This window comes from Odocoileus virginianus, chromosome 9 (assembly GCF_023699985.2).
Source record: "Odocoileus virginianus isolate 20LAN1187 ecotype Illinois chromosome 9, Ovbor_1.2, whole genome shotgun sequence".
Classification (NCBI taxonomy): Eukaryota; Metazoa; Chordata; class Mammalia; order Artiodactyla; family Cervidae; genus Odocoileus; species Odocoileus virginianus.
Genome location: NC_069682.1, coordinates 43515129 through 43535200, shown reverse-complemented (window position 1 = coordinate 43535200; position 20072 = coordinate 43515129). Strand labels below are relative to the sequence as shown.

The 20072-nt window shown below is 46.5% G+C and overlaps 1 protein-coding gene across 5 annotated transcripts in view; it reads left to right on the top strand.

The window, feature by feature from the left end:
* The first annotated feature begins 452 nt into the window (after positions 1-452).
* Positions 453-20072, top strand: part of RASSF2 (Ras association domain family member 2) — a 53635-nt gene continuing 34015 nt past the window's right edge. For 2 of the 5 annotated variants that reach the window (XM_070472293.1, XM_020883692.2), the window contains exon 1: positions 453-662. The gene's annotated coding sequence lies outside the window, so the exon portion shown is untranslated. Of the gene's footprint in view, positions 663-8411; positions 8630-20072 lie in introns of those variants that run through there. The other 3 variants (XM_070472292.1, XM_020883693.2, XM_070472291.1) reach the window with 2 other exon arrangements.

Here is a 20072-nt window from a genome sequence, read left to right as displayed (position 1 = left end):
AATAAGCAGGTGTTAGAAAAAACAACCCATATTCTCTACTTGGGGAATCCAGGGCGCTCGACGTGGGCTTCGCGGGGCAGAGTGACTGATCTCTGGGAGTGGCTATCACCGTCCAGAGCGAGCCAAGGGCTAAGACGACATCCCTTTCGGGGGTTTTGGAGAATGCGGTAAGTGAGCCAGCTCGTTCTCCCCACCCTCTTACTTCTACCCCTCCACCCCAGGCCGGAAGAGGCGCCGGCAGCCTGAGCCCCGACTCGCAGGAGGGAAGCAGGCGACGCGCAGCCACAGCTTTGTCTGGGAGGGAGGGGAGAAGCCCCGCCCCCAGGGGGCGGGGGGCCGCGAGAGGAGGGGGAAGAAGAAAGGCTAGGGAAGCAGGGTGGAGGGAGAGCTGGAGAGCTAGAGAAAAGAGTAAGGGAGGGCGGTCAGATCCGATAGAGGCAGATAAAGACAGAGGGGCGGGAGAAAGGACGAGGAAGGGCGGAGGGGGAGCGAGGGGGGCGGGGCGCCCGACCCCCAACTGCGCGGCTGCTGCAAGCTCTGCCGAGCTGCTAGGGAGCCTGGCCCGCCGACTGCTGAACGAGCTCCGTGGCCACCCCGCCCCCCTACTTTCCAATTCCACGGTCCCCGCAGCGCGCGCGAGATGCAGCCGGTTCCGGACGCAGGCAAGGCGCGGGGCGCGGGCGGCTGGGAGCAAGGCTCCCGGAGCAAGTTGCGGGGCGCGAGGTGTGGTGCACGGGGCGGTCCTCTCTCCCCTCGCTGAAAGTTTTCTCGTAGTGTCCCCTGCTTCTTCCGTGTCAACCCCTCAGTCCCTCAGCGCCTGTTCTCCTCCCTCCTTTCCCAGACGCTGGGGGTTCCAGGGCGTGCAGACTCCGCTGGGGCCGCGTAGGCGTGGAACCCCGGCCAGTCTGCATTCTGAGGAACAAAGTTGTGGTCCAGGCTCGTCCTTCCCCTTCGATTCTCCGGGGGGTTCTTCCTTCTCTCCGCGCCAAGGGCGGCGGCAGGAAGCCCTCCCCCCGAACCCCACCTTATTCCGGGGTTCCCCCGGGACTCCCTGGCGAGAAGTTGCCGGGCGGGCAGGTGCAGGGATGTCAGGCCCCGAAAGCCCCTGGGCGTTGGGTGGGTGGTGGTGTCCGATCCTAACCCGGTTCTCTTCTTCCCGACTGAACCGAGGGTTCCCTGGAGGCGAGTTCCAACCAACAGCGCCTGAGCCTCCCTTGGCCTTCAGAAGGGCGTTGGACGCGCTGGGGCCCTGGGTCCTCCTTGCACTTCCCCTTTGCCGGCTCTTGGCCTGCCTCCAGAGCCTGAGGTCGTTGAGAACCTCGGCTCTGCGTCCTCTCTCACTGAAGAGGCAAGTGCCTTGGGCCGACTCTGGCCGCCTCTGCATTTTGAGTGCCTGCATTGCCCTCAGTCCCTAAGCTGGGAGAGCCCTCGGGACCGAGAGACTCACAGTGGCCTGACAGGGAGACATGAGGCTCCGTTTTATCCTGGGGCGCTCCTTGGGTCCTGAGTTGTTCACTGCACCTCTGCCCCTCAGTGACAGAAGAAGCTGAGGGCCAGGCTTCTGAGCACTGCCATGCACTTTATTCCCAGGTGTGTGGAGTCTGGATCCCTAGAGCTTGTTCTCCCAGAGAACAGAGTTTGTCTAGAGCTGGCCAAGTTCATAGTATGTAGGTTACATGTAATGAATGAATGTAGGCACCAATGAGCTGACAAATAACAATTCCTGTCACAACTGATCTTGGTACAATGGGAAGAAAGAATTAGAAACAATGATTCTTTTGAACAGCTGTGAAACAGAACCAGGGGCCTTCTTTCCAGAGCATCTGGTTGAAGAATCTGGGGTTGGATTTATTTTATTCATCAGTCTACATTTACTTACTGGAAACTTTTTCTTCAGGTGGTCTGAAGAATTAAACCTCTTGTGGCTAAACTATATTACGTTGTTTGAGAAGAGGTTTTGTTTGGGTTTTTTGTTTGTTTTTGTTGTTTTGTTTTAAACTTGTGTCCAAATTCAGTGTTTCAGGGGCTAAAATTGAAGTCAGCCTGCGAGGTGCCTGTTTGGGATCAGAGACTCTGGAGTAAGGCCGTGAGTGTGGGCAGCCACTGAGCTTTCTCCTCTGAACAGGTCAGCCCGATGCCTGGGAGCTGCAGCAATGCAGTGGGCCTCGGGGATGGAAGAGGGCCTCAAAGGATGGCTGAGCTCAGAGAGGCAGGGTAGCTTTGGAAAGAGGGTAGTTCTTGCCCTGGGGCAAGGAGTTGGAGACACCTGGGAGTGTACGCTGGTTCAATTCAGGATTCCCTGTGCTAGGAAAGCTGGAAGGTGAATCCTGCTCCTCCAGAAGAAGGGAGAGCAGAAGTGGAGTACTGAGTGGATCTTTGACATGCAACCTAAACATACCCCATGTTCCTCTGTCCCTGTTTTTATGCTGGTGAAATCTGTTTAGAATGATGAGGACACCTTTGGGAGACCTGGTTGAGAGAAGGCCGGGGGACCTGGAGCCCCTAGTCACATCCTTGTCCAGGGGAAGGTAATATGCCCTCTGCACCTGGGCAAGCAGGCCAGGGCCTGCGCAGTATCTGCCCCTGCTAATATTTGTAGCTGGCACCATCCCCACCTCCCTGAGAGTGGTTTCACTCTGCTCCAGAGTCCACTTCTCTGGGGTTCATGCAGAGGTGGGACGAGATTATCAGAGAATCCCTTGGAGAGCTTGGGGAAACTGGATGATCCCAAGAGCAGTCTCAGGATTTGTCCATGTTCCTTTTCCTCTGCCCAGAGTGAGAAACTGGGAAAGTCTCAGCAGTGTTTTGGGGGATGGAATAAGACATCCAGTCTGTCTTCAAGCCATAGTTGCAGTTTATAGCGTTTATAAAACTAGGGCAGTGGTCCTTTTCTGCACCTCCTCGCTCATCCCACTGCTCATCACAATATGGTCCAATTATTTATCCCAGTGACACACCGTGCTATTTAAACACTCCCTGCCTCTCCAGAAGAATTTTAAATAAATCCTTAAGGCTGGGTTAGCTACCACAGGCCCATGATTGCTGGCTTCATTTGTTTGACTATTTGTGGGTTCCTATGGAGGATGTGGTGGGGGAGGGGATGGAGCAGGAGGCAGAGGGGAAGCAGAGCACTGTAAACAGGAACATCCTCCAGATTCCATTGGCTAGGTGGCCAGGAGGTCATTTTTAATCATCCCTTGGATGGTAGACTCTGGAGCCTGTAATCAGAGGTTGATGCAGCTGCTCAAGGATATAGAATTCCTACCCAAGGCGGCTGTGACTGAGCTAGAGAAGGCAACCTCTCACTGAAGAAGAGGCAGGGAACGGGCATTTGGTTAATTCTTGTGGGATGAGCAAAGTGACTTAGAATGCCTTTTCCTAATCCTTATATTGATAAAAATTAGCAAAAAGATACATTTTATTTCCTTGGATATGTTAAACCAAAGTCATTTGGCAATTACATTTACTTCTACCAGCATGGCAATTTGCCCATAGTGTTAGTTTAACTACTCCTTTCTATAATGAAATGGATTTGGAGTTTGAATGGCTTTCAGATTTTCTAGCTGCATAATATTGGGTAATGGAATAGATGCTGTCAGCATCCATTCTGTGTTCCCTTAACCTCAACTATTACTGTTGGGAGCAAGTGTATAAATGCTCCAGCTCCCTCACCTCTCTGTTGGGGCAGCTTTGGGGCATATATTATGCTGTCTTTCAGTACCAGAGACTAAGCTCAAGTAGAAACAAGAATGGGAGAATGGTTATGCTGTCTTTCAGAGTTGCTTAGTAAGACCATTTCACAGTTGCTTATAGGAATAACTGACTCCCGTCACTGGCTGCCTTCCCTTCCCCCTTTCACTTTCCCACTCCCTTTCCACTTGCATTTGGATCCTTGTCCTATGGTCAACCTCTGGGGGAACCAACCTAAGTCTTTAGTTTGTAGTTAAAAGTCATTTTAAGTCTTTGCATCCTCATAGAGAATAGATCTCGCCAAAGGGGAGGAGTGCAGGAGAGGGCTGGATTAGGAGTTTGGGACCAGCAGATGAAAACTATTATATGTAGAATGGATAAACAACAAGGTCACATTGTACAACACAGGGAACTATATTCAATATCCTGTAATAAACCATAATGGAAAAAATAAAGATAAACCTTGGTTCTGATAAAAAGTGGAAGACTCCTCCCACCCAATAGGACCTGAAAAGCTTGGGGCCACATTTCAAGCTACTTCCAATGTCACTCCATCCAGGAATTGTTCCCTGACTGTGTCCCACAGGAGTATAGCCCCATCTTTTGCATTCTCATTCACATTTTGCCCATCCCTTTCTTCCTTGTTTCATTGTTGTCTCTCTCTCACCTTGTGCAGTTTGAGAGCTGAGTCCTTGATTGATGCTTCAGTAGCATCCTGCAAAATGCTTTTGACATCTTGGATTCCTTTTAAATATGGTTGAGTTAATAAAAAGTGAGAAGAAAAAAAAAGTCTCTGAGTCTCAGTTTCCCCAACTGAATGATGGAAATGATAACTGTCTCACTGTGATACATGCTCTGACACAGCGAGCATCCAGGCAAATGTTTGCTGGCTCTTTGAATAGTACAGGTGAGGCTATGATGGATTTTGGAATGGTTATTGTGGTGGAGGTGGACCATGAAGAATTATGCCTTGGAGCGAGAGGTTTGTGAGCCAGTAGGAGCCAGCTCCAGCACACGCCTGGCCTTGACTGGACTGGGATGTGATCAGTGTCTTAATTTCCGATTTTGTACACAAGTGAGGAGGATAAGAATTACAGTAGGTGTCAGAACTTCCGTGGCAGTCCAGTGGTTAAGACTTCACATTTCTAGTGCTTCCACTGCAGGGGTTGTGGCTTGGATCCTTGTTTGGGGAACTAAGATCCCACTAGCCGTGCAGCATGGCCAAAAATATTTTTTAAAAAAGAATTGTTCTAGGTGTCAAAATTTAGGGTATGTTCAACTGTGCCCTAAACTGGCTGAATCACTGTGTATGAGACACTTATAGGGTTCAGTTAAAGATTATTGAAGTGTTTATGCTATGAGTTTTGGGGGGGCCTTGATTTCCTCACCTCCGAGGCTAGAGATTAGATGATTCCACAGGTCCCTTCTAATCCTTGGTCTCCTCAACAAGAGTCCATTGCATTTTCCTCTGTCCATACAAAAAAAACCTTTAACGAAAGAAAACCTTTCATGTGTCTACACATAGGTTATCCACCATGGGGCACCCAGGATTGGGCCATCCTAGAATTTTACTATAGTCTTTCCTGCTGGCACAAGAGGTTTCAGTAGAACTATCTCAGTAAATTTTGCCTTCCTTGTGTGCTAGTTTCACTTAATGACCTAGGCATGATGTTTCCCCACAGGAGGACTGGGGAGTGAGTAAAGAGGATATGGAAATGATATGTCCTTTCCTGAACCACTTGCAAAGTTGTAGACACCCACATGAAATCCAGGAAAAGCCCATGTGGAGGAAGAGACTTCTATATGACAGAATTCAGCATTCCTGGTTGGGTTTTACTCATAATGCTCTGTTTGATAATCCTCCTGAGGGAGCCCCTGACTCAGCAATTCCACCCAGAGAAATTCTTATCCTAAGGATATAATTGGACACATGCAGAAAAATATGTGCATGTGCAATGTCCTGTGAAACATTGTTTACAATAATAAAACAAAAAATGGAGACTAAATGCCCCCAAATAGTAAATTTGTTAATCATGGTGTATCTCTACATTAAAATACGATGTGATTATAAAATATTTAGGATACAGATATGTATCTGTTACCATGGGAAAATATACATTTGTAAAGAGTAGGTTACCAAACATTGTGCTGTTGTTATTGTTCAGTCATTCAGTTGTGTCCAACTCCTCAACGACTCCATGGACTGTAGCCCACCAGGCTCCTCTGTCCATGGGATTCCTCAGGCAATAATACTGAAGTGGGTTGCCATTTCCTTCAATTGCCATTTCCAAGCAATGTGCTGGTTTTGTAAGGTCCATTTATATTTGCCTCTGAAAGGGTATATGGAAAAATGTTAATAGTGATAATGATTCCACTGAGTGGTGGACTTTTGGAAGATTGTACAATTCGGTCTTAGTCCATTTGAGCTATACTGTATAACAAATGCCACAGACTGAGTGACTTATAAACAACAGAAACTTACTGCTCACAGTTCTGGAAGCTGGGAGTCAGATCAGACTGTGAACATGGTCAGGTGAGGGTCCTCTTCCAGATCACAGACTTATCATTGTACCCTCCTGTGGCAGAAGCAGCTGTGGGTCTCCTTTAATCCCATTCATGGCTCTACCTTTGTGACCTAATTTACCTCCCAAAGCCCCCCCCCCCCACCCCCACTCCCTTTTTTTTCATTTATTCCCCCCCACCCCACTCCTAATGCCATCATAGGATTTCAGCATATGAATTGGGAGAGGACACAAACATTCAGACCATAGCAGTAGCATTGATTGCATTCACTGTGTTTTATGACCACAGCCACTATTCATTTCCAGAACTTTTCCAAACAGAGACTCTGTACCCATTGAACACTAACTCTCCATTCATTCCCCTCACTCCAGCTGCTCGTATCTTCTATTAACATCTTCATGAGTTTGCCTACTCTAGGTTTTCTATAAAAGTGCAACTGTACCATAATTGTCCTTTTGTTGATCTTAATCTTTTTGCTTTTCTATATCTTTAAAATTTAAAAAAAATCCATTTTACTTGTATAAAAGAAAAAAAGGAACAAGGAAGCCCTGGAGAGAATTATGGTATTTGGTCTCTCACATTTTCATTTCAGACTGGGCCACAAGGACCTGGCCATCCTTGTTGCTTCCGCTGCCATCACCTGGGATGGGGGTCAGGGTCTGACCTCCATCTCAGCCGAGCAGAACAAAGGTGGACAGCCAGTGGGCATCAGAACTCATCACATTTGGGACTTGGGTTGCTAGCAGCTGGGCCTTGGGCCCTAGGCCTCTACTGCTGAGTCATCACATCCCAGGGTTTTTTGTGTGTGGTGGTGGGATTGAGAGTGTGCATGGGGTTTACTGTGCCTTAAACCTAACAGCTATCCTATAGTGAGTAAGGTCCACACCAGATGGAAGTTGGATTGTTGAGACCATCTTCCTTAAACAGTGAGAATGAGAGCCTCAGCCTTTCTATTCGAAGCATCCTTTGTGTATTCCAGATCCTGTAGCTCAACTCAACTTACTAAATACCCACCATGGCACCTGTGGCGGCTGCTGAATGCTTTGTCCGCAGGCAGGGTCGGCCTGCCTGGGATGCAGAGACCTTAACTGGTGGAGTCCATGAGATCCTAAGTACTCTGGGAGATGGGTAGTGGCCTCAGATAATCAGTGCCCTCTTCCTAAAGCTCCGTGCAAGCTTTTATAGACATCTGGGCCAAGGATTGCTCTCTTGTGTGTATGGTGGGTTGTGTATTTGACAGGATAATCAGGGACATGGTGCAGAGGAGTGGAGGCAGAGGAGGTGGTATGTATGTATGTTTCAGTCTGTTCTGAGGTGAGAAGAGATCAGGAAGCTTCAGTAGCCAGAACCTGGATACTAAGTTGCGTGGCTGTATTCAGGGGTCAAGGGAGTAGGTCAAGTGGCTTTGCTGTGGGATGCCTTGTTCTATGGAAAATGCTTTAAGTTCCTCATTAATCAAGCTCTCAGAGGAAACTGCCCGCCCTCCAGCAAGTTGCTGAGAAAATGTAGGTCTGGGAGGGACAGATGTACGTACTGTGCTCTCTGGAAATTATTTTACCTGGCTCTGCCTGTTTTTTCTCTGCTCAGCTGCTCTTTGAATCCCAGACAGTGAGGGGGAAGTGAAAAGACTTTACAGAAATGGCCTTTGAAGACCATTTTGAGAAGTTCTGTTTTTCATGGTGCTGATTTTTCTTTAGGGTTAGTCAGCTGGTTGAAGGACAGGAGGAGGAGAGTGTGAGTGTGGTTTTGTGGAAAACTTCCCCCTGAGCCTCCTGGAAATGTTCTGGAAACCCCTGAATGAGCTGTCTCTTCTGGGTCCAAGATCTGCTGTGTGAGGCTGAATTTCCCTGCCTGTACATATTGCAGGGTGTTAACAAGGTTAAGAAAGGGTGGATATAAGATGCTGCACCACGGCTGCCCCCAGGGGGAGGCTCAGTACGTGCTGGACCCTTCCTTGCTTGCCCTTCCAAGGGCATGGAACCCGCCCATACCTGGGGGTAAAGGAAGCCAGCACTTTAGACTTTTGCATTTCCTATCCTGACTCTGCGAACGCAAGGAGGGGAAACCCTAAGATCTCTGCACACAAAGCTCAGAGTCTCAGTCAGTAGCACCAAAAAAGGGAAGGACCGCTGGGGTATCCTTAGGAAGGGGATATGAGGTCAGAGATGAGTCTCAGAGAAGCACTCAGTAAACAGGAAGTGTGGCCAGAGAGAAACCTGTGCTTGTAGGAAGTGGGGCATTGGCGGCAGCCTCCCAGCTTGGCCTGGATAAGCCAGCAGTCCCTGCCGATCTGATGGCAAGTGGAGGCTTGGAGCACGAGGAATGACACAGGTCTTGGGCCCTCCCTGTGAGACAGGGCTCCAATTAAATCTTGTAATCATTGGGCTGGAGGAGAGCTTAATTTGCCCTTCGGAAGGTAGGACTTTAAATACCCCATAAAATAACCCTTGGTTTTGAGAAATGCAGGTCAAGGAATGTTTAGTCTTATTTGCCTCCACCAACTTCCCATTCTTTCCTCATGCCAAGTCAGTTATATGGAATTTTGCACTTTGTTGAGTTTTATCCTGTGAGGGGACACATCTTAGCAGGATCCCTTTGGGTGAAGGTGGTGGAGGTGCTGCTTTAGGGAGGAAGAGGTGACTAGGCCCTTCCCTGGGGGCCTGTAGATATTGGAAGTTTTCTTTCTAGGTCTTGTGGGTTCTCTGAGTTATAGTCAAAGTTCTTTACACACACACACACACGGGCGCACACACATACACTCCCTCTCTCTCCACACACTCTCTCATACACCCCTACCTACACACATTCATTTGCACACTTACTTACACTCTCCCTCACACTGATACTTTCACATTTACACATGCATACTCTCTTACACATTTACACCTATACATTTCCTCACACATCTACACCTACACATTCACACACATATAGTCTTTTCTGTATGGAGTTTTTGCTTTCTTTATGTCTTTTTGGTCCCACTCCAATTCCCACTCCATTTGACGTGAGGCTAAGGGTCTTTGGGTTTCCTTCTAAATATCCATACAGAAAGTAAAAAACTTGTGGATGTAGATGAGACTTCCCTATAAACAAGTAGTTGCTCATCTGGGCCCATGAGATGATTGTTTAGGGGGGTGATTGTTTGTTTACAGGTCACTCACCTGGCCACCTGCCTACTAGCATGGGAGTAGGAGACAGGTCTTCTGAGCAGAAAACAGACCATTTCCTCAGAGCTTCCAAAGGCACACTGAAGTATTCAGACCAGTGTGCAAAAGGCCTGAGCAAGAAGGATCAATGCCCAAGCTGTCAGCGGAAGGAGCTGGGTTTTTTGCAGACCATGCTGCTGGCATAAGGGAGCCCACTTGACCACCTGCTGAATCTCATGTACTCATCTGGCAGGTGTACCAGACAGAGGCTTCTCCGGGGATAGGAGTGAGGTTGCCTGTCAGCAGGGGCCTTGGACCTGTTGTTAGACCCCCCAGGCTTTTTCCAGAAGGAGGAGCAGGCAGTTTGTGGGGCCCATGAGTGTGAGGAATAGCTTCTTCTGTAGACAGAGGGTGAGATATGTCTGGGCATTCATGGCCCTGTGACATTGCAAGTACCCAGGTCTCTGGGTGGGATCTCTATCCCCTGTAGGGTCTGCTTTTCCTGCAGGTTGTCTGCCAGGCCAGTCACTGACTCACCTGTCTTCCCCAGGACTCTGGGGCATTCTGTGGCCAGCAGCTGAAGCCAGCCTCCAGCTGCCTGTCCTACTTGGAGACCCTCATGCCCACTGCTTAGCTAAGGCACCGGAGAAGCGGCACTGTTTTCATGTCAGCTCTGTGACCTGGGACAAGTCACCTAACCTTCTGTTTCCTCATCTTTAAAGTGATAAAAATCAAGAGTTCTTTTAAGGAATAGGAGAAAGCTTTTAGAGTCTTATTACCAGCAGCACCAGCAACACTTGGAAGCTTGTTAGGGATGCACCTTCTCAGACTCCACTCCAGAAGTGTTGAATCAGAAATTGGGATGATGGGAGAAAAGGAATCTGTATTTAATGAGCCCTCTGGAGGATTCTGATATCTATTTCTCTAGAATATGGCCAGTTTGGGTGATTTTTAGCTGAAAACTTCTTCACCGCAAGGCAGCTGTGTAGCCAATATTTGTGTAGCAAATATAAGTTCTGTTTTGCATCAGACAGTCTTGAGTTTGAACTCCAGCTCTCTCTCTTCCTGACTGTGTGTCTTTGGACAAGTTATTAATACTTAACTTCTTTGTGCTTCAATTGCTTCATCTGCAAAGCGAGACTATTAAGATTTCTTTCTACATGGGGTTGTTATGGAGATTAAATGAGTCAAAACAGATAATAGCTAGCCTGTAGTAAGCTTGCATTTCTGTTAGTCATCTATTATTCACATTTGTTGTTTTATTATTAGCATAGTAATATTGTTGTGATTGTTCTGTTCACTGTTTGTGAGGAAAATAGGTGATCAGGGCTTCCTTTGCTAGTCTTCTTTTTTGCTGCCTGCCTCTGCATAAAAGTGCCATCCCTCCTCAAGCAGAACACACCAACCTCTTCCCGGTTATTTAGGTTGGTGGAAATGTTTTTGTGGTTTTGGACTATAAATTTTTAAATTTAAATCATTATAACTAGGTTCAAACACATCTTTATTAACCAAAATAGGTACCATTGCAGTCACATTTTTGCCAATGAGAAATAAGTTTGTTTATTCCTGTAGCTTAAAAATCCCTGCTTCGGGATTCCACAAACTCTTGGAAATCATTTTCTGTATTCTGCTGGTTGTGGAAGTATTTTCCCTGCAAAAAAGTGGTCGAGATGCTTGAAGAAGTGGTAGTTTGTTGGTGAGTGAACTGAAGTGAAGTGAAAGTCCCTCAGTCATGTGTCTCTTTGTGACCCCATGGACTGTAGTCTGCCAGGCTCCTCTGTCCATGAGTTGGCAAGAAGTCACGTGAATATGGCAGATGAGGCAAAACTTCACAGCCCGATTTGTTCAACCTTTGAAGCGTTGGTTGTGCGACATGAATTCGGATGTTGTGGTGGAGAGGAATTGGGCCCTTTCTGTTGACCAATGCCAGCTGCAGGCACTGCAATTTTTGGTGTATATCATTGATTTGCTGAGCGTACTTCTCAGATGTTGCAGTTTTGCCGGGATTCAGAAAGCTAGAGTGGATCAGACTGGCAACAGACCACCAAACAGTGATCATGACCTTTTTTTGGTGCAAGGTTGGCTTTGGGAAGTGGTTTGGAGCATCTTCTCAGTCCAGCCACTGAGCTAGTCATCACCTTTTCGTCACACGCCACAATCCGATTGAGAAATGATTTGTTGTTGCATAGAATAAGAGAAGATGACACTTTAAAGAGACAACTTTTTTATTTGCAGTCAGCTTATGAGGCACCCACTTATTAGGCTTTTTCACCTTTCCAGTTTGCTTCAAATGTCGAATGACCATAGAATAGTCAATGCTGAGTTCTTCAGCAACTTCTCATGTGGTTTTAAGTTTCAATGATGGCTCTCAGTTGGTCGTTGACAACTTCTGATGGCCAGCCACTACATTCCTCATCTTCAAGGCTCTCATCTCCTTTACAAAACTTACTGAACCAGCACCACACTGTTTGTTAGGAGTTCCCAGGCCAAATGTGTTGTTGATGTCACAAGTTAATAAGAAAATTGCTCAAATTTGCTTTTTGTCTAATGTCATTTCCATGATCTAAAATAAATATAAAATAAACAGCAAGTAGTAAGTCATTTGCAAACAACAACAACGAGAAATATGCCTTAAAATGATGCCGCATAACCACATTTATTTAAGAACGAATTCCAGGATCAAACAGCAAATTTCAACAATGCAAAAACTGCAGTTAATTTTGCACTAACTTTATACCTTCCCCTCTCACTTTTCTCTAACCTAGAACATCTTTTTGGGGTGCAGAGAGGCAAAGCTTTGTGTTCGCAGGCACAATAAAGCTGAGGAAATGGAGTACATATACCCAGTACACTTGACCTTATCTCTCCCTTTTGTGCTGTTTAGTGCTCTTTTCCTGAGCAGAGTGACTGGGAGCCCAGTAGGTGGTTCCCTGGGGGCCTGGACACCAGGGGTGGGAAAGGAATGGAGGGGGCCAGTGGGTTTGGCCAGAAAGTGGACCTTTTATTGAGAAAAGCAGTGGAAGGGAAAGTATGCTGTTCCTTCCTAGGCAGCCCAGATTTTACCATTGTCTAGGACAGGCTCAAGCGGCATCTCTTGTAATCTCTAGATCTTGGCAGGGCCCCAGGCCATAGCTCAAGTCTCCTTCCTCGTGTGGTGCTACAGGACTGGGGTTTCCTGTTTGCCATTGATACTTCTTCCCGCTCCCATCCTAGCGAGCTGAAGTGCAGAGGGGACAGCATTATTTCCTCTTTCACTGCTTGGTTATAAAGTGGAGTCCCTCTGGAGACCTGATGAAGCTGTGTTCAACGCTCTAATATAAAGCACCATGTCAGAGAGCTTTCTCCTCCAACCCTGGTGCTCCAGATTGTCCCCAGAGGGCAGGGCAGAGCAGGGTTCAGAAAAGAGGTAGAGAGAGGCCTCAAAAGGGGAAGCTGCAGGCCTCCAGTTAGTGTTTCATTTGCATCTGGTGCCTGTAGCTGACTTCCTGGTTTCTGTGGTGTGGTGCCCTGGTTTGCTGGATGGGGCCCCTTGCATCTGCTCTGTGCATCTGTTCTCATTCTTGGGGATACTCTATGCTGTCCTCTCTCCCCTTTGAAGTTTAGTAATCGGAGGGGGGTGCAAAAGACAACTCATTGGTTTTTAGAAAATTCTGTTCCTTCCATTCTTGAAAGACTACTTTGAGATGCGTTTCGGGGTGTCCTCAGTTTACATAGCTCTATCTCCTTCATATTTCATGGTGGCTCTCAGCCGTGGTTGTACATTGGCACGACGTGGGGAGGTTTTAAAAATGCTCATGCCTGCACCTCTTCCTGGAGGGTCTGAAGAAATTGGTCAGAGTTGCAGCCTCAACATCAGGAATTTCAAATCAACCCTCCTGCCCGACTCCCTTGGCTTCGCAGGTGGTGCAGTAGTAAGGAATCTGCCTGCGAAGGCAGGAAACGCAGGAGATGCGATTGATACCTAGATCAGGAAGATCCCTTGGAGTAGGAAATGGCAACCCACTCTAGTATTCTTGCCTGGAAAATTCCATGGGCAGAGGAGTCTGGTGGGCTATAGTCAAGGGAGTCTCCAAGAGTTGGACACAACAGCACACACCAACGTACCCCACTCCCACTCCAAGAGAGTCTAATGAGCACCCAGAGTTAGAACCTCTGAGATGTTGTGTGTCTTGAGGTCAACTGTTACCCCTTTCCACCTTGGTTTCAGTTGAGGCCTTGCCAAGTGCATATCCTTCTCACTGATCAGGGCATAGCACTATGGGGTTTGCCCCACTGGGAATGTTTTGTGGAATGAGCCCTCACCTTTCCCAGCCTGTCTCTTTCTTCTCATTATGTCTTCTTAGAGACTGGGACTGCCTGGGTCCTATAAATTGGCTGTTGTTCCCTCACGCCCCATCCTACCCTGGGAGCTGAGGTGGGAGTCAGGATGTGGGGCCTGACTCTGGTTGTGCAAACAGGAAGACAGAAAACAAAGAAGCAAAGAAACCACTGAAGAGGTTCTTCATCTCACTCTGGGCTTTCCTGCCAGGGGTTTCCCCTGTTTCTGTTCTTTATTTGCCTGCTGGGACTTTCCAGTTGATCAATAAGATGAGAGACACTTAGTTTCTAGGCTTAATCAGAAGCTTTGTAGGGATTAGCCAACCTCCTGGCAATGCTCTGAAACCAGATTAACTTCAGTGTATCCTCTGAGCTCCCTGACAGAAAGGGAATGAGGGCACAGGAATCTGGAGGAACCAAGAACCAAGAACAGACAGCTGTTCTTTAAAGCTCTTCTTTTAAGACAGCTTTGAATGCCTTTTCTACCTCCTCAAACTTCCTAAGGATTTAATGCTTTCTCTTCTTATAGGAAGCTGAGCTAGTTAATTTCAAGGGCCTGGATAGCCCCTCGTTTATTCTTGGGGAGTCTGGAAACACCTGTGAGTGGGGAGTCTGTGAAAAGAGAAAGGAAAAAGTCCTTTGTGCAACAGCTACAGGGTAACTACAGGGTTTTTACCGGTCCAGAGCTCAGGCATCGGTCCCCATTTCTACAGCTCAGCCTTGCATTGCACCCAGTGTTGCTGGGTGGGCAGCTGTTTCCTCCCAGCTTGAGAGTGGGTGGAAGAAAGTGACAGAGCCAGGAGCTGTTTCAAGCCCTCACATGGGGCATGTGTGGTGGTCGCTGCTGGTATCCACCGAATCCCCTTTATCTACCTCATGTTGTAAGTGTGGACTGTTGACAGGTCTCAGTTGCTGCCTAGTCTTGAGAACTGCTCTTCAGAGAAATGCCTTGGCGCTCACCCCCCGCTCCCAGGGATGACTCTCAGCCAATGACTGACTCGTGCCTGATACAAAGGCCTGGTCTGCCTCTCTTAGGGTGGGACAGTTCCATGAAGTTGTTCACACCCTAGAGCTCCCACGGGATCAGGCTGTGGCTGGGCTCCAGTTCCTTCCCAAGCCCAGTCTTGCTTCCCTCACTTCCTTACAGGCTTCTCCTGAAGTCACTTCCTCAATAACTCATGTGCACAAGAATCCTCTGCCTCTAGGAATTCCCTGACATAAAATAGCAGGTTAGCTTTCCTAGGGCTGACTGTTGAATCCATTGTTTCTAAATAATTAATAATGAGAATGAGAATATTTTCAGGAGAGAGACACAGTGTGGGATCTGGGGCCCAAAGAGAGAAACTTCTAGGCCCAGGAGAAGAAAGAAACACTAAGTTAGTGGTTTTTTGTGGTGGTAAGTGCTGTGATGAAGGACAGGCTGAGGTGTGGGTGCCGTCCCCTCAACACTACCCAGGGATAGTGGGAGAAATTTGTAGGGGGAGGTAAGTTTTGGCAGGGTTTAGGGAATGTGTGAGTTTCCTTGGGTCTGAGAAGAAAGAGTACCCTCACAGAGCATGAAAAGCAGGCACCAAAACTTCTCTGTAGCTGGGATGTCATCATCTTTATTTATTTTTTCATTTATTTTTATTAGTTGGAGGCTAATCACTTTACAATACCGCAGTGGGTCTTGTCATACATTGACATGAATCAGCCATGGATTTACATGTATTCCCCATCCCGATCCCCCCTCTGACCTCCCTCTCTACCCAGTCCCTCTAGGTCTTCCCAGTACACCAGGCCCGAGCACTTGTCTCATGCATCCAACCTGGGCTGGTGATCTGTTTCACTATAGATAATATAGATAATGTTTCGCTGTTCTCTCGAAACATCCCACCCTCGCCTTCTCCCACAGAGTCCAAAAGTCTGTTCTGTACATCTGTGTCTCTTTTTCTGTTTTGCATATAGGGTTATCATTACCATCTTTCTAAATTCCATATATATGTGTTAGTATGCTGTAATGTTCTTTATCTTTCTGGCTTACTTCACTCTCATCTTTAATAGCTTAGGAACCTTTGCTTTGTCAAGACATTTTCTTGGATCTTAGGGAAGATTGTGTCCTCAAGTTGTCCTGGGAGCAGGCAGGAAGGGTCTTCATGTGAGAAGTACTAGATTCTGCTGACAAGCTGCATGGCATCATGCAGGCATTTAATGGAACTGAGTAGAACCCAGAACATTCTGCTAGGGCATGAAGTGGTGCCAGAAGAGAGGACTGATTGGTTAGTGGCCTCAACAAGTCTCCAGTGTGTCTAGGTGACTAGGAGGCTCATGTCCTGACTCGGCAAGCCCAACAGTATTCACGTCTCTAGACATTTTAGCAGATGTGCTTTATAGTTAATGGAGCTTCCCAGGTGGTGCTAGTGGTAAAGAACCTGCCTGCCAATGCAGGAGACATAAGAGATGTGGGTTTGATCCCTGGGTTGGAAATATCTTCTGAAGGAGGGCACTGCAACCCACTTCAGTGTTCTTGCCTGTAGAATATTATGGACAGAGGAGCCTGGCAGGCTACAGTTCATAGAGTTGCAAAGAGTCGCTTACCAATTAGTACACACACATGCATGCATTCCAGCTTTTAACATTTTTCTAAAGAGAAGTTGTACTGATTTAGAATTCTTGAGGGCTAAGTGGTCATGTTCACAGGGGGGTTCAGTAGGTTTAAATGTGTTTTAAACTTCAAAGATTATTTGTGTCAAATCTGCCCTTTCATTCCTGTCACATGCTTTCTCTCTTCTCCTTTCTCTGTATGGGACTCAGTGAGCTGTTTCACTTCTGTGCCTTAGATGTTGGCTGATGTGGGAAGCCCCCTTCCCCCCCTCTCTCTTACTTTCCCCTCTTCCAAGAGGTGGTGAAGGGTTGTTCTGTATTCTCAAGGCAATGTGGAAGTGATGCATGGAAATGATCCTTACAAGGCATTTTGGAGTCCAGAAGGACTTCATAAATTCTTGTTAACAGAGAAGGCAGAAGAATTGTAACTAGCTAGCTGAGCAGATTTCTCTCTTCAAGACTGTAGATACTGGTGGGCATCCTTGGCAAAAGTGTCCAGTTGAATCCATATCCCAGCCCCATCAACCATCTTCCTCTGACTCTTCCTTGTGTGAGAAGCAATATTCTGTTTAAGGAAGATTGGACTGAACTCTAAATTCCGGCCTTTTGTTTGCTCTGTTACTGTATTTGCCTTAAAGTGTAGGTAAATTTAGCTAGCTTTTTCTTCCCTCTTCTGCTGGCTGGAGGTAGCCAGTGATTTGTGGTGATGGTTGGAAAGTTTATGAAGACAGATGCAGATGTTATCCTTGAGACAGACAAAGGAGGGCTTGGGTCCCAGAATCAGTTATCTGTAATTACAGCTCAACAATATGGTAGACTGTGTAAGTATTTTCCTAACATTCCTAATCCAAGAAATGTAAAAGTAAAAAAAAAACACAAAATTAAAAAAAAACAGGTGGGGAGAAGTCAGGCTGGAGGCAAAGATTGGGCCAAACGAATCTATGTGTGTGCTCAGTTGTGACCCCATGGACTGTAGCCAGCCAGGCTCCTCTTTCCATGGAATTTTCCAGACAAGAATATTGCAGCAGGTTGACATTTCCTACTCAGGGATCTAACCCACATCTCTTGCATCTCCTGCATTGATATACCAGGCGAATTCTTTATCACTGTGCCACATCAGAAGCCTAGGTCAGATTTATAGTGATGGCCTTGGTGAAATCACTTACTAGGGAGAGAGTGACTGAACTTTAAATAGAGTTCCCACATTTGGGCCTTCAGACTACTTGATGATTTTTATCAACCTGGTAAGTAAAAAAGTATGTATGGATGTGAGAGCTGGACCATAAAGAAAGCTGAACATCAAAGAATTAATGCTTTTGAGCTGTGGTGTTGGAGAAGACTCTTGAGAGTCCCTTGGACTGCAAGATCAAACCAGTCAACCCTAAAGGAAATCAATCCTGAGTGTTCATTGGAAAGACTGATGCTGAAGTTCCAATACTTTGGCTACCTGATGCAAAAAACTGACTCACTGGAAAAGACACTGGTGCTGGGAAGGATTGAAGGCAGGAGGAGAAGGGAACGATCGAGGATGAGATGGTTGGATGACATCAGCTACATGAGTTTGAGCAAGCTCTGGGAGCTGGTGATGGACAGGGAAGCCTGATGTGCTGCAGTCCATGGGGTTGCAAGAGTCAGACATGACTGAGCAACTGAACTGAGCTGAATAATGCTGGAGAGAGAAGAAAGACCTTGCAGAAGATAAACCAAGAGTGGAAGTAAGAGAAGCAGCAATCAAAGCTAGTATAGGATAAGATTTCCCTGGCTGGAGAAAGACTTGAATGTTCAGGATGAGGTCTGTCAATGGACAGGCACCACTAATCTGATTTCCACTCTATCTAAACTTTGCAACTGGCTCTGGCTGAGGTCCCTCATGACCTTATGAGGTAAATCAGAGACTGCTCTTGGTTTCTATTCCTTGGGTTCCCACCACCAGCTCCTGGCTCTGCTGATCATGGACTCCTCTTGGTTTCCAAGATACTGTGTCTCCTCTTTTTCCTCCTCTTCTAGGGACTCTTTTTTTCCTGCCTATGCCTAACCTACCGGGTTCATTGGATCCCTGCCCTTGGCCCTGCCCCTTTAATCCTCCCTACTCTCTCCTTGGTGACCTTGCCACTCTCCTGACCTCCCTCCCCTCAGCAGAGCCAGGATCCCCTCCCTGGGAGCTCCACACTGTCTCCTTCCTGGGGCACAGGCCTGGCAGGACTTCCTGTCATCAGCATCATAGGGTTCCATGACCTGCCTCAAACTCGGCGCATATTCCTCACAGCCGTGTTTATGACTGTGCCTGGCTACCCAGCAGCCTGGTGTAATGTGGGAAGCTGGCCCTTTCCAAATCTTTTTACTGATGGAGCGTGACTTTTTTCTCTTTAAACTCATTGGACCCTGTTACTCCATCCCCTCTGCCTGCTTCCCTGGGACAGGCCTCTCAATTGATCCCTTTGTCTCTGTTTCCTTCCCTAATCCTTTCTCAAAGTAGAGAGTAGAGTGAGGCAATCATTCCAAAATTCAAGTCAGATCACACCCTTCCCTTATAACTCCCCTTGTTTTCCTGTTGCTGCTGTAAAAACTGATCACAGACTTGGTGGCTTAAAACAACAAAAATGTACTCTCTTCCGTTCTGGAGGCCAGAAGCCTGACATTGGTTTCAGTGGGCTGAAACCAAGGTGTTAGTAGGGCTGCGCTCCCTCTAGAGCCTTTGGGGGGTGAGGGAGAGGGTTAATTGCTTGCCTTTTCTCACTGTGTTCCTTGGCTAATGGTCCCTTTCTCCATCTTTCATCCATAGAGTAGCATCTTCAAATATCTTTCTCTGTTGAGGTTGTCTGTAGCAAAATCTCCCTTTGACTTTCTTTTAAGGATATATGTGATTATATTTAAGATATATTAGATATTAGATATATTAATATTAATTATACTTTAATAATTAGATAGTACTAATATGGTGTATCGCTTTGATTGATTTGCATATACTGAAGAAGTCTTGTACCCCTGGGATAAATCCCACTTGATCATGGTGTATGATCCTTTTAATGTGTTGTCAGATTTGTTTGCTAGTATTTTGTTCAGGATTTTTGCATCTATGTTCATCAGTGATATTAGCCTGTAACTTTCTTTTTATGTGATATCTTTATCTGGTTTTGGTGTCAGGGTGATTGTGGCCTCATAGAATGAGTTTCGAGTTTTCCTCCCTCTGCAATTTTTTTGGAAGAATGAGAAGGATAGGTGTTAGCTCTTCTTTAAATGTTTGATAGAATTGAGCTGTGAAGCCATTTGACCCTGGGCTGTTGTTTGTTGGAAGATTTTTGATCACAGTTTCGATTTCAGTGCTTGTGATTGGTTTGTTTGTGATTTCTCTTTCTTCCTGGTTCAGTTTTGGAAGGTTGTACTTTTCTAAGAATTTGTCTATTACTGGCATAGAGTTGCTTGTAGTAGTCTCTTATGACCCTTTCTATTTCTGCATTGTCAATTGTAACTTCTTTTTCACTTTTAATTTTATTGATTTGAGTCTTCCTTTTTCTCTTGATAAGTCTGGCTAATGATTTGCCAATTTTGTTTATCTTCTCAAAGAACCAGCTTTTAGTTTTATTGATCTTTGCTATTGTTTCCTTCGTTTCTATTTCATTTATTTCTACTCTTTATAGTTTCTTTCCTTCTACCAACTTTGGTGGGTTTTGAGCTTTTTTGTTTGCTTAGGTGTAAGGTAAGGTTGTTTATTTGATGTTTTTCTCATTTCTTGAGGTAAATTTGTATTGCTATAAACTTCCCTCTTAGAACTGCTTTCACCTCTTCCCATAGCTCTTGGGGTCATTGTGTTTT